The 12,605-nt window shown below is 42.6% G+C and overlaps 1 protein-coding gene across 1 annotated transcript in view; it reads left to right on the top strand.

The window, feature by feature from the left end:
- LOC127796631 (AP-1 complex subunit gamma-2-like) overlaps positions 1-12,605 on the top strand; it is a 94,011-nt gene that overhangs the window by 1,040 nt on the left and 80,366 nt on the right. The gene's annotated exons all lie outside the window — the stretch shown is intronic.

Raw genomic sequence — 12,605 nt, 5'->3', positions numbered from 1 at the left:
TGGGAAGGGAATTGGTTACCAATATATGTACTCCTAAAAATTTAAGGTTTTTGTATTCTTCCCCACCACAAAGGCAATGTAAAAGAATTAATTCTGATTAACTTCTTCGATGGCCATCCTTGGGGAAGTTATAAACTTGCTCTTTCAAATCCATTAGTCTGAAGCTATTATCTTATTTCCCTCAGGAAAGTTCCAGATCTTTCTGATGTCATTTCTTTGATCTCTAACTACATAGCTGTGACCTGGAAGTTCATTTTGTGTGATAAAGTGAAAGGTTGTTTGTTGTTCTCAGTAGCCATTACCTTATTGATTTTGATGCCATTCATTTTCATGTTGTTTGGAGGTGATGATTTTAGGTCAGGCAGACATTTCTAGAGTTCTGTGGGTCCAAACTTTCTGAATTTGAATGTTGATATTGTGGACAACTTGCATGAAGAGTGGTCTGTTGGGGCTCGTTCTAAAGTGGGTACTTATAGAGTAAGGTGGCATCACATGTGAGAGAGAGATGGTGGATTTGGAAAGCTTCTGGACTTGTCGGAAGAGTGAGATGATCTTCTATAGAAGTGGATCTCTTTAGTTGATTGTGTCCATTGAGGAAGAGCTTGATCATGATCGACATCGCATTCGTAGACTATAGAACATGTGGCTGCCTCCTTGACTCCAAAATATGCATGGTTGATCTCCAATACCTATAGGTCCAACTCTTGCAGATGTTGTTGAGCATCTGGTTGTTGTCACAACCCCAAGGATCTCCAAGGCTATAATTGTCATTATAATAGTAGTTAGTTACATGCATTACTATATTGTACTCTAGGTTACTGAGAATAGTTGTACTTGTCAATTAGATAGGTTGGAACAACCTATAAATGGGCTAAGGTAGTTAGAGAATATAGGTGAAATGATATTGAATTCTCTCAATTTCTCTCTCATGAATTCTCTCTCAAATGCTCTCTGATTTCTCCTTCCCTTTTTGTTAATTACTCTCCCCCTCTCTGTTCTTCTGCAACTCTCCCTCATTCCTGTCTATAATCTTCTTCCTTTTGTCCAATTCTCCCTCATTCCAATTCTGTTATTGGTCTTAATTCACTCAGATCCTTCTGGTTTCAATTCAAACCCTAGGTACACGACAAATTAGTATCAGAGCATTGATAATTGGTTGTGATTTCAATCGATTTTAGATGTGAATTGAGGTAGATACAACGATTCGGCAAACAAAGCCGATCAGTCCTCAGTTGTGAAATTTCGGCGATCCATGCGAATTTTCAAGGAGCTTCAACAGAATCGATCGGCCAACATTTTCGATCCGATTCCTAAGGAACCAAGCATAGATCATCACCAAACAAGGTGTTCCTCGGAATTGATTGAGGCGACTTGAAGGACGGCAACAGAGCCAATCGAAGAAGGCGCAGGGCCTGACGATCACATCTCGTTTCAACTTGTGGGCGACACAGAGTGAGTGGTTCTTGGAGCTGGTTGAGTTGCAGGAAGCGATTGGGTAAGTTGAGCTACATGCGACTCTCAGCTTGTGATTTGGAAGAGTTGTTTGATTTTCTTGGAGGCGAGCAGGAGATTGACGCTCGGCCATGAATTGTGGTAATTTTTGCTCGAAGTGGGAGGACAGAGTAGATTTGGCGGATTTGGAACCATTTGTTTAGAGGCGATTCTATCAATTCCTACTGGACAGAGTCATAAAGCAAATCCAGGCGAATCTTGGCTATTGTTCTCTAGCGGTTGGATCTAAGTCGTTGCATGTGATAACAACGAGCCAGCTAATTTCAACAAACTTTAGCAGTGAGTTGTGAAGCAGATCCCAACAAATTTCGATAATTTTGGCAAATCCGAGTCCGGGTCTTGAATCTTGATTGTGAAATTTAGAAGTGTTGTCCGATAGTAATTCTGTGTGTGTTTAGGAAGGTGAAGCAAAGCATCCTAACGAGTTCAATTGGTCTCGGCTGTTGAAATTGAGATCGCTCATAATCGAAAGGGAGAAGTAACTCTTGGCTCAGAAGTTGTAGTTGGTTTTTATGGAAATTTTAGACAACAACAGATCCAACAGATCTAGTGAAATTCCTCCTTGGCTATTGAATTGCATCTGAGGCTATTCTAATTCAGAGCTGATTAGCTCACGGAAGGGTTGGATTCAAAATGTACAGAACTCCTACTCCTTGGTCTTTGAAGTGTCCGATTAATGAGTAGTCGACCATGGGGAGCAATGCACGCATGAGACAATCAGAGTCTCAATTGTAGCAGAAGAATGCTGCATTTTTAGTGGGATACAACAAAAACCGTGAGGAGTTTGGCCATAATCAGGAGACATGGGGAAAGAAGTTTGATAATGAGTTCAGCCAAATGGTAAAGGAAACAAGAAGAGTGATACACGAAACGTGCGTGGAAATAGGCTGTGTGCTACAAGAGCAGCTGTAGGAGTTTGCAAAGATGCTGTCTAAGAGGTATCGGGTTAGCTTTCTTGTTGAATTCTTCGATAAACCAAGAAGAGATGTTTCAGATGACCATCTCGGAAGTTCTAATCAAAAGAGATTGATTCAGACAATCAATCATTAGGATTGAACAACCATAACAGCGAGTTCTGGAAGAAGGACGTGGTTAAGGAAGCATTACAGCCTCAAGAGTTCCTTAAAATGGGGTAGCCTAGGGAGAGGTTTGGAGATCGGGACTTGTCTGATGTGGTGGAAGAGTTAAACAAAATCAGGCAAGCAGGGTCAGTGATGGAGTACCAATTGAGGTTTAAAGAGCCGAAGGCCCTAATGTTCAATCATAACCTCCTATTTGACAGAGGCCTATTTCATTTCAAGCTTCATAAGTGGCTTGAATGAAGGGTTGAGGCCAATGGCGAAGGTGCTCTAGCCTAGGACTCTTAAGCATGCTGTTGATAGTGTTAGGTTCCATGAATTAACGGTGGAAGCACTGATGAAGAAATAGAGAGATAGAGATGTTGATGGAACAACATTGGATTAGACAAATCCGATTGAAGGACCATCCATCTGTGTGGATATTGGTGTTGAAGTCTTTCCTCAAATTTTGGACTTAAGGAACAATCGGAATTGGAACGAAACACGTGTCACAACCTAAGCCTGGCAATTGTCTCCCTTCCTATTCAATGTGAATGGGAAGGCGTTCCCAAAGGATCAGAGAGTGAGAGAGAAACAAGGAGAGAAAGAGAGAGTTGAGAGAGAAAAGTGAGAACAATAGAGAGGTTGAAATCTTCGAATATTCTTCATTGATCCTCTAGGAATCGTTTAGGAAACGATTTATACAATCTGCCAAGGTAGATTCTTATAGCGTGGTGGTTGTAACCGTCTGCTGCCAGCGATATCCACATGCATGTGGATTCCCTAGGCTAACAAACTCTAAACAGATTTGAAATTGCAGCAGTAAGTAAAAAATTACAGTAAAGAAATTATAGTAGTAAAAGAAACAAAGAAATTGAAAATTCTCCCTAGGGTCAAGTTCATCGCGTGACGACATGGATCCATTAGATAAGCTAGCATCTATCCTAGGCGGGGTTAAGATTGTGATGGTCCACATGCATTTGAAGAAGGTCTGATTGAACAATTAGGACCTGGACAATCTTATATTGGCTTTATGGAAACTGATCCTAAGGCTAATGAACTTGGATAGGCATTGATCAAGGACTTGGGCCAAAAGAAGAAGCTGGAGGTTGAGAAAAGACATTCTTTCGCTGGGACTTCTGTTGGGGAGAATGGTTTTGGGAAAGAAGGTCCTAAGGATATTGTTCCTTTACCTTTGGTTCCGAAGCAGGCTGAGTCGTCCGTGACTTGGGTTAAAGTAGGTATCAAACAGTCCCCAGTGCTGGTTTTGTTAGGGAAGGAACAACTTAAGCGGATGGAACAGGAGGATTGCCACAAGGTTTGGGAGAGGATGGTGATAGGCCACCGGTGTACTGGACCTATCAAAGACGCCACGGACAACAGCATGCATGAAGGTTAGAATAGGGAATTAGCACATGCTGGTTGTAACAACCTGCATATGCGCATTGGGGGGGGGGGGGTAGTTTTGTAATCCACATGAGGGAATAATTTGCATGTGCAAGGGAATTCGGTTAGAGAGTGGCAGATGAGAGGTATAAATAGCTGAGAAGAAGAGGGAGAGGGTAGCTGTTTTTTTGATAGAAGATTTGGGAGAGTAAGGGCCTCTTGAATGCCCTGGATTGTTCTTGTTTTATGCTGAAAATTACTGGAAGCTATTGATATTTGATTGTTGTTGGATTTCTATCTGGTATCCTAACAATTTGGTATCAAAGCGCTGACCGATCTTCATGGTGAACTTAACGGAGAGAGTGGGTGAATTAGAGTCGAAGATGGAGGGCATGCAAGGTGGAGTCGAAGCCATGAGAGGCGACATCCAGGCGATGGAACAAAATGTGGCGATGGTAGAGCAGTTTGCTTTCATGCGAATGAAGTGGGACGAGCAGGAGCGAGAGAGGAAGAGCAAGACCAAGGAGCGAAAGGGACCCTCGGAATTCACCATGGATTCTGAAGTAACCCCTGGGATTTTGGGAGGCCGTTGCTTGGAAGGGGGAATCGGAGGTGGGTATCGGTCGGAATTACGAGGAAAGAGGCTGGAGATGCCCATATTCGATGGGGAGAATCCCGACGAGTGGATTTTCAAAGCTGAGAGGTACTTTGCGGTAAATCAATTAACCGAGGAGGAGAAGATCGAATCTGCCGCACTGTGCTTTGAAGTTGCGGCTCTAGCTTGGTTTCAATGGGAGGCTAGGCGAAGAGGAATTCAAAGTTGGGAAGGCTTGAAGCAGGGAATTCTAGGCTGGTTTCGCTCCACTCAAGAAGGGTCGTTGGAGGAGCGTTTCTTGGCTCTTCGGCAAGAGGGAACTGTTAAGGAGTATAGGTTGCAGATTGAGATGTTGGCTGCATCCGTGCCAGATGTTCCAGAGGCGTTTTTGGAAGGCCAATTCCTAAACGGTCTCAACCCAGAGATAAGAGCGGAGATCAAAGTACTGTAACCTCGGGGGCTTGATTGGATCATGGTGGTGGCACAAAATATTGAGGATAAGAATGCAACTCTTTGGAATTGTTGTAAGGCGGAAAACCCACCAAAGAGTAGCCACCCTTTGGCACCATTGGTCACCACCTGATTGTCCCCGGTACCTGGGAAGAGTTCGGGTTCCTTCCAGAAGCCAGTGACCCAAGCGGGACCCAGGTATCACGCCTCTGGAAATGTGGGGAGCTTCCCTTTTAAACACCTTTAGCGAGGCTGAATGGAAGGCCAAGCATGAGAAGGGCCTTTGCTTTCGTTGTGATGAAAAATATTCGATAGGTCATAGGTGCAAAAACAAGGAGCTCCAAGTCTTGATGATCTATGACGAAGAAATGGACAAGGCGGTAGGAGAGGACGAAACAGTGCAGGTGGGCGATGAGGAGCTGGGGCATGGAGGGGAAGTGATCGAGTTGTCCATGAATTCGGTTGTGGGATTGACTACACCACAAACAATGAAGCTAAGGGGACACATAGAAGGGCATCCGGTAGTGGTTCTTGTGGATGGAGGAGCTACTCACAACTTCATAGTGTCTGAGTTGGTGCAGTGTTTGAGTTTGCCTAGGACAGAAACGGCGAGATATGGGGTGATAATGGGAACCGGGATGGCTATACAAGGAGCGGGAATTTGCAAGGGGGTGAAACTGATCCTTGATAATCTGCAAATAGTGGAAGATTTTCTTCCACTTGAGTTAGGGAGTTCCGATGTCATTCTTGGCATGAAGTGGCTGGCATCGATGGGGAAAATGAGTGTGGATTGGAGGAATCTGACCAAGAAGTTCCAGGTGGGGGGAATGGCTGTGTCTTTGCAGGGGGACCTTAGCTTAAGTAAGACATTAGTCTCCCTAAAAGCTATGATGAAGGCGTTTAAAGAAAATGGGGAGGGAGTACTGTTGGAAATAGGAAAGGAGGTGGCTGCTGAGTTCCACAAATTGCAAGTGGGATTGCCTCGGAGTTTAGAGGAATTATTGGCTGAGTTTGCAGGGGTTTTTGTCGACCCGAAGGGACTGCCACGCACCAGAAATAAGGACCATGCCATCAACCTTCTACCCGACACTCCTCCGGTTAGTGTTCGGCCTTACCGCTATCCTTATCTTCAAAAAAACGAGATCGAGAAGATGGTACGTGAGATGTTGGTAGCTAGAATTATAGAGCCAAGTGTCAGCCCCTATTCCAGCCGGTGCTGCTCGTTAAAAAGAAAGACGGGGGATGGAGGTTTTGTGTAGATTATCGGGCTCTAAACAAAGTAACAGTCCCCGACAAGTTTCCAATCCCAATCATTGATGAGCTGCTGGATGAATTACATGGGGCTAAGGTGTTTTCGAAATTGAATCTCAAAGCTGGTTATCATCAGATTCGAGTCAAGGTTGGAGACGAGCCAAAAACTGCATTTCGAACACACGAGGGCCACTATGAATTCCTTGTCATGCCTTTCGGATTGACGAATGCACCGGCCACCTTCCAATCTTTAATGAATGATGTATTCAGGGAGTATTTGAGACGATTTGTGTTAGTGTTTTTTGATGACATATTAATTTACAGCCAAAATTTTGAATAGCATGTGCAGCACTTGCGTTGTGTTCTGAAGGTGCTGGCTGAAAATCAGTTGTTTGCAAACAAGAAAAAATGTTCCTTCGGGCAGTTGGAAGTTGAGTATCTTGGCCATGTCATCTCCCAGCAAGGCGTGTCGGCTGATTGCTGCAAGGTGCAAGCCATGTTGGACTGGCCCGCGCCCACTTCTTTGAAGGAATTGAGGGGATTCCTCAGTCTCATGGGGTACTATAGGAGGTTTGTAAAGGATTATGGCAAGATGGAGTGGCCCCTCACGGAAAGACTAAAGAAGAATAATTTTTTCTGGGATGGGGAAGCTGAGCGAGCCTTCTAGCAGCTCAAAACAACAATGGTGTCATTGTCGTTTCTAGCACTATCAGATTTCGATCAGCCATTTATAATTGAGTTTGATGCTTTAGGGCAAGGGTTAGGGGTGGTATTGATGCAGAATCTTAGGCCAGTTGCATACTTCAGCCATGCTCTTAAGCCATCGGAGAGAAAAAAATCGGTTTACGAAAGGGAGCTGATGGCCATGGTGTTTGCAGTCCAAAAATGGAGGCATTACCTCTTGGGAAGAAAGTTCATTGTAAGGACAGATCAGAAAAGCTTGAAGTTTTTATTGGAGCAGCGAATGGTGAGCCCGGAATATCAAAGATGGATATTGAAGTTGATGGGGTTTCACTTTGAGATACACTACCACCCTGGGTTAGAAAATAAGGCAGTGGATAGCCTTTCAAGAATCAGTCACCCGGCAGCCCTATTAGCTCTAACGGTTCCAAAGGTGGTTCAATTAGACTAGCTGGCCCGAGAGGTGGAGAAAGAGACTTACTTACAAGGGATTATATGGGAGTTGCAGCAGGATCTGACTTCCCGGTCAGATTTTCAGCTGGTGGGTGACCAACTCCTCTACAAAGGGCGACTGTGCCTAAGGGTTCTTCCCTAATTCCATTATTGCTCCATGAGGGTCATGACGGAAGTGTAGGAGGTCATTCAGGGTTCTTGAAAACATATAAACGGATTGTAGCAAGTGTGTATTGGGCTGGTATGACGCGTGACATACGCCAATATGGAAGAAATTGTGACGTTTGCCAGCACAATAAGTATGAATCGTTAACACCAGGGGGTCTTCTACAACCTCTTCCTATTCCTGGTTAGATTTGGGATGATATAGTCATGGATTTTATTGAGGGATTATCGAGGTTGGGCCATATGAATTCTATACTTGTGGTGGTGGACAGACTCAGCAAATATGGGCATTTCATTGGTCTCAAACATCTATTCACAGCAAGAGTGGTGGCTGGGATTTTTGTCAAAGAGATAGTGAGGCTTCACGGCATGCCCCGGTCTATTGTTTCGGATAGAGACAAGGTATTCATGAGCTATTTTTGGGAGGAGTTGTTTCGGTTTTAAGGTACTAAACTACGTTGTAGTACGGCCTGCCACCCGCAAACGTATGGGCAAACGGAGGTCCTCAATAGGACCCTAGAGACGTACCTACGCTGTTTTGCATCATTGAGGCCTAAGGGCTGGTATATGTGGTTGCCATGGGCTGAATTGTGGTATAACACCTCATACCACACTGCTTCAAAGGTAACTCCTTTTCAAGCAGTGTATAGAAGGGAACCGCCAGCTTTGATCAGATTTGACAAGGGAACTACGACCGTGTCTGTAGTGGAACAGCTACTACTTGAGTGAGATCAAGCCCCGGAAGAACTCAAGAACCAATTGTCAAGAGCTCAAGCTATCATGAAGAGGGGAGCTGACTGGAAAAGGAGGGATATTCAGTTTGCTGTGGGAGACCTCGTTTATTTGAAGCTAAGGCCTTACCGAAGGAAGACCCTGGCTGTCCATCCTAATGAGAAGCTGGCTCCTAGGTTCTATGGGCCATTCGAAATTGTGCAGAGGGTTGGGCCAGTAGCTTACAAGTTGGCGCTACCAGCACACTGCCATATTCACCCTGTTTTTCATGTATCACAACTAAGGGAGGCAAGGGGAGAAGGGGGAGCAAGAGTGGATATTCCACACCAGCTGAATGCAGATCTGGAGATGAGGGTTGAACTTGAAGCGGTGCTGGGAGTTCGGCCTGGAAGAGGTACTAATTTGCGTGGGCTGGATGTCTTGGTCCAATGGAAGGGTTTACCCCCATTAGAGGCAACCTGGGAGCCCTACAATATGATTCAGCAACAATTTCCTACTTTTCGCCTTGAGGACAAGGTGAAAGTGCGGGAGGGGAGTAATGATAGGCCACCGGTGTACTGGACCTACCAAAGACGCCACGGACAACAGCATGAAGGTTAGAATAGGGAATTGGCACATGCTGGTTGTAACAACCTGCATGTGCGCATGGGGGGGGGGGGGTACTTTTGTAATCCACATGAGGGAATGATCTGCATGTGCAAGGGAATTCGGTTAGAGAGTGGCAAAGGAGAGGTATAAATAGCTGAGAAGAAGAGGGAGAGGGTAGTTGTTTTTTTGATAGAAGATTTGGGAGAGTAAGGGCCTCTCGAATGCCCTGGATTGTTCTTGTTTTCTGCTGAAAATTACTAGAAGCTATTGATATTTGATTGCTGTTGGATTTTTATCTGGTATCCTAACAGATGGAAGACGAGGTTGCTGCTAGACTGCTTATTATTACAACTCACTGGCATAATCTCTGTATAAAGACTCTCAAAGAATACATTTTACATTTGTAGGAAAAGCAAAATAGAAAGAACATAAAAGTGGAAAGGAAGTGACCTAGAAGGAGGAAGAAAGAAGAATAAACCATATAGAGGAAGCTGAGATTGGATGAAGAGCAATGGCTACTTGCTGTATGTTCTTAGGGACAAGAACTCTTTCAAGGAGGGGGGAATTGTCACAACCCTAAGGATCCCCTAGGCTATAATTTCCATTATAATAGTAGTTAGTTACATGCATTATTATATTGTACTCTAGGTTGCTAAGAATAGCTGTACTTGTCAATTAGATAGGTTGGAACAACCTATAAATAGGCTAAGGTAGTTAGAGAATGTAGGTGAAATGATATTGAATTCTCTCAATTTCTTTCTCATGAATTCTCTCTCAAATGCTCTCTAATTTCTCTCTCCCTTTCTGCTAATTTCTCTCCCCCGCTCTATTCTTCTGCAACTCTCCCTCATTCCCATCTATAATCTCCCTCCTTCTGTCCAATTCTCGCTCAATCCAGTCTTGTTATTGGTCTTAATTCACTTGGATCCTTCCGATTTCAATCCAAACCCTAGGTTAAACCCTAGCTACATAACAGTTGTGAGTGCTGCAAAGGTGGTAGTCTGTAACTATTTTTTATTTTTGTTCACATGTTCTCTCTTTTTAAAATCGGTCAATATGAAGTTCCTTTGGGGTGGAGGAACCATCTTTATGAACTTGAATATGTCTCTGTTGGTGGAAGAAGATAAAGCTAGGGTTGGCTGGTTGGCTCGTGCTAAGGAATAAAATCAAGAGATACCAGATAATTTCATCCATATCCTCTTATCTCTTATTGATAATAATTTGTTTCAATTTGTAGTTAGTTATCTGTTTAAGTTTGATTATTTAATTTGCTTATGTTGTAATCTAGAGCTATAAATTAGGAGTTATCTAAGAGCTGTAAATTAGGAGATATTTTAGGAGTTAGAGTTGAAGTTGAATTAATAATGAGCTAGGAGACTTGTGTATTTATTCTCAAGGAATAATCTAAAATCGATGAGGTAGAATTGATTCAATTTACCTAATTTTATCATGGTATCAGAGCCTTGCTCGTGAGATATCTGATTAACAAAGAGTTCTTGTAAGAGAACTCTTATACAATGGTGGAAAAACCTCAAACCAGTGAGGTCTCCGCATCAAGTCCTCCTTCGGCACCCAGTAGCCGAGTTCCAGCAGCAAGGAATATTCAAGCTCCAGTGGTAGCGATAGGCTTTGATGGATCCTCCCTACAAATCACTCTTCATAGGTTGAATGGAACCAACTTTCGCGAGTGGTTCCAATCGGGTATGCTTGTGATAAAAGGCAAAGGCAAGGTTGGATATTTGACTGGTTAAACAATGCGGCCCAGTACAAAATCTGCAGAATATGGATTATGGGAAGCCGAGAATGCCATTGTCATGGCATGGCTTGTGAATTCTATGGAACCAAAGGTTGGACGGACTTATCTCTTTTATAAGACTGCTAGTGAAATTTGGAGTGCTGTCCAAGAGATCTATTCAGATCTTGCAAATACTGCTCAGTGTTTCCAAGTTAGATCCACTATTCGATCCACCAAGCAAGGTAACAATTCTGTAATTGAGTATTACAATATCTTGACTTAAGTTATGGCAAGAGATGGATCTCTTCCATGAGATCACATGGGAATGCTCAGTTGATGGGAGGAAATATGATAAAATGGTGGAGAAAGAACGAATATTTGACTTACTACATGGTCTAAATCCGGATTTAGACGAGGTAAGAGGAAGATTGCTTGGAACTAAGCCTTTTCCCTCTATGAGAGAGGTATTTGCTGAGGTTAGAAGGGAGGAGAGTAGAAAGAAAATAATGCTGTCCAATCATTCAACCTGTGAAGGATTATTACAGAATTCTGCCTTGAATACAACTCAAGGAAGGATGTCTACTCCAACTAAAGGCGACAACCAGCGAGAAAAACAATGGTGTGACTATTGTAACAAGCTATACCATACAAAAGAGACTCCCTGGAAGCTGCATGGAAAACCTCCTAATTGGAAACCTAAGAATCAAAGGAAAAGTGGACAATCAATTGCTTACATGATGGAATTTGACAAGGGAACTCCAGCACCAGTTTCTTTAACTCAAGAACAACTGGAAGTCCTTCACCAGTTGTTGACTCAAACCAAGATATAAAAGCCGGTCAAAAGTTCAAACGACAATAACAATTCTGTGGTATCTTTGGCCAAGCAAGGTAAAATTAGTCATTCTCTATCATCAAAAAGATTGTCAACTGGTGTTTGGATCATAGATACTGGAGCTTCAGACCATATGACAGGTGATATTGATACATTATCAGATTATAAGCCATGTAATCAGAATATTACAGTTTTTATGGCTGATGGTACTAGGACTTTTGTTCAAGGAACAGGGACAGCACATGTTGCAGGATTAAGCTTAAAATCAGTTTTTTATGTACCTAATTTAAGATGTAATCTTCTGTCAGTAAGTAGGATTACAGAAGAAAAAAACTATTCAGTAATATTTTCTTCCTCTCATTGTGTTTTTCAGGACATATCTTTTGGGAGGAGGATTGGCAAAGCTGAAGAAAAGGGTGGTCTGTATCGAATATCAAGGCTTGATCACTAAGAAGAATTTAGGTCCCTAGTTCACTCCTCTTTGATTACTGTTTCTGGAAATAACTTGATGCTATGGCATCAAAGATTAGGACACCCTAGTTTAGATTATCTTCGAGTCTTGTACCCTTCGGTTTCTATCAATAAAATTCAAGGCTTCTCTTGTGAACATTGCATTCTTGCAAAACAAACTAGAAGTACTCACTCCAAACATACTTATAAACCTTTACAACCATTTCACTTGGTGCATAGTGATATTTGGGATCCAACTAGAATTCCTAACCTAACCAATACTCTGTGGTTCATAACCTTCATTGATGATCACACAAGAAGTAAAGTATGTAAGTTAGAGAAATCTTTATATGAGCTAAAGCAATCACCTCGAGCTTGATTCAAGAGATTTAGCAACACATTATACAAGCCGGGATATACTCAAGGACAAGCAGATCACACTTTATTTACTAAGAATGGGAGAGATGGGAAGAGAACAATTCTAATTGTCTATGTAGATGATATCATCATCACCGGAGACAATCATCAAGAAATTCAGCAACTGAAACAGCAGCTCAAACGGACATTTGAAGTAAAAGAGCTAAGGAATAAAATCAAGAGATACCAGATAATCTCATCCATATCCTCTTATCTCTTATTGATAATAATTTGTTTCAATTTTTAGTTAGTTATCTGTTTAAGTTTGATTATTTAATTTGCTTATGTTGTAATCTAGAG

This window comes from Diospyros lotus, chromosome 3 (genome assembly GCF_014633365.1).
Source record: "Diospyros lotus cultivar Yz01 chromosome 3, ASM1463336v1, whole genome shotgun sequence".
Lineage (NCBI taxonomy): Eukaryota > Viridiplantae > Streptophyta > Magnoliopsida > Ericales > Ebenaceae > Diospyros > Diospyros lotus.
This window is presented reverse-complemented; position numbering and strand designations above follow the sequence as displayed.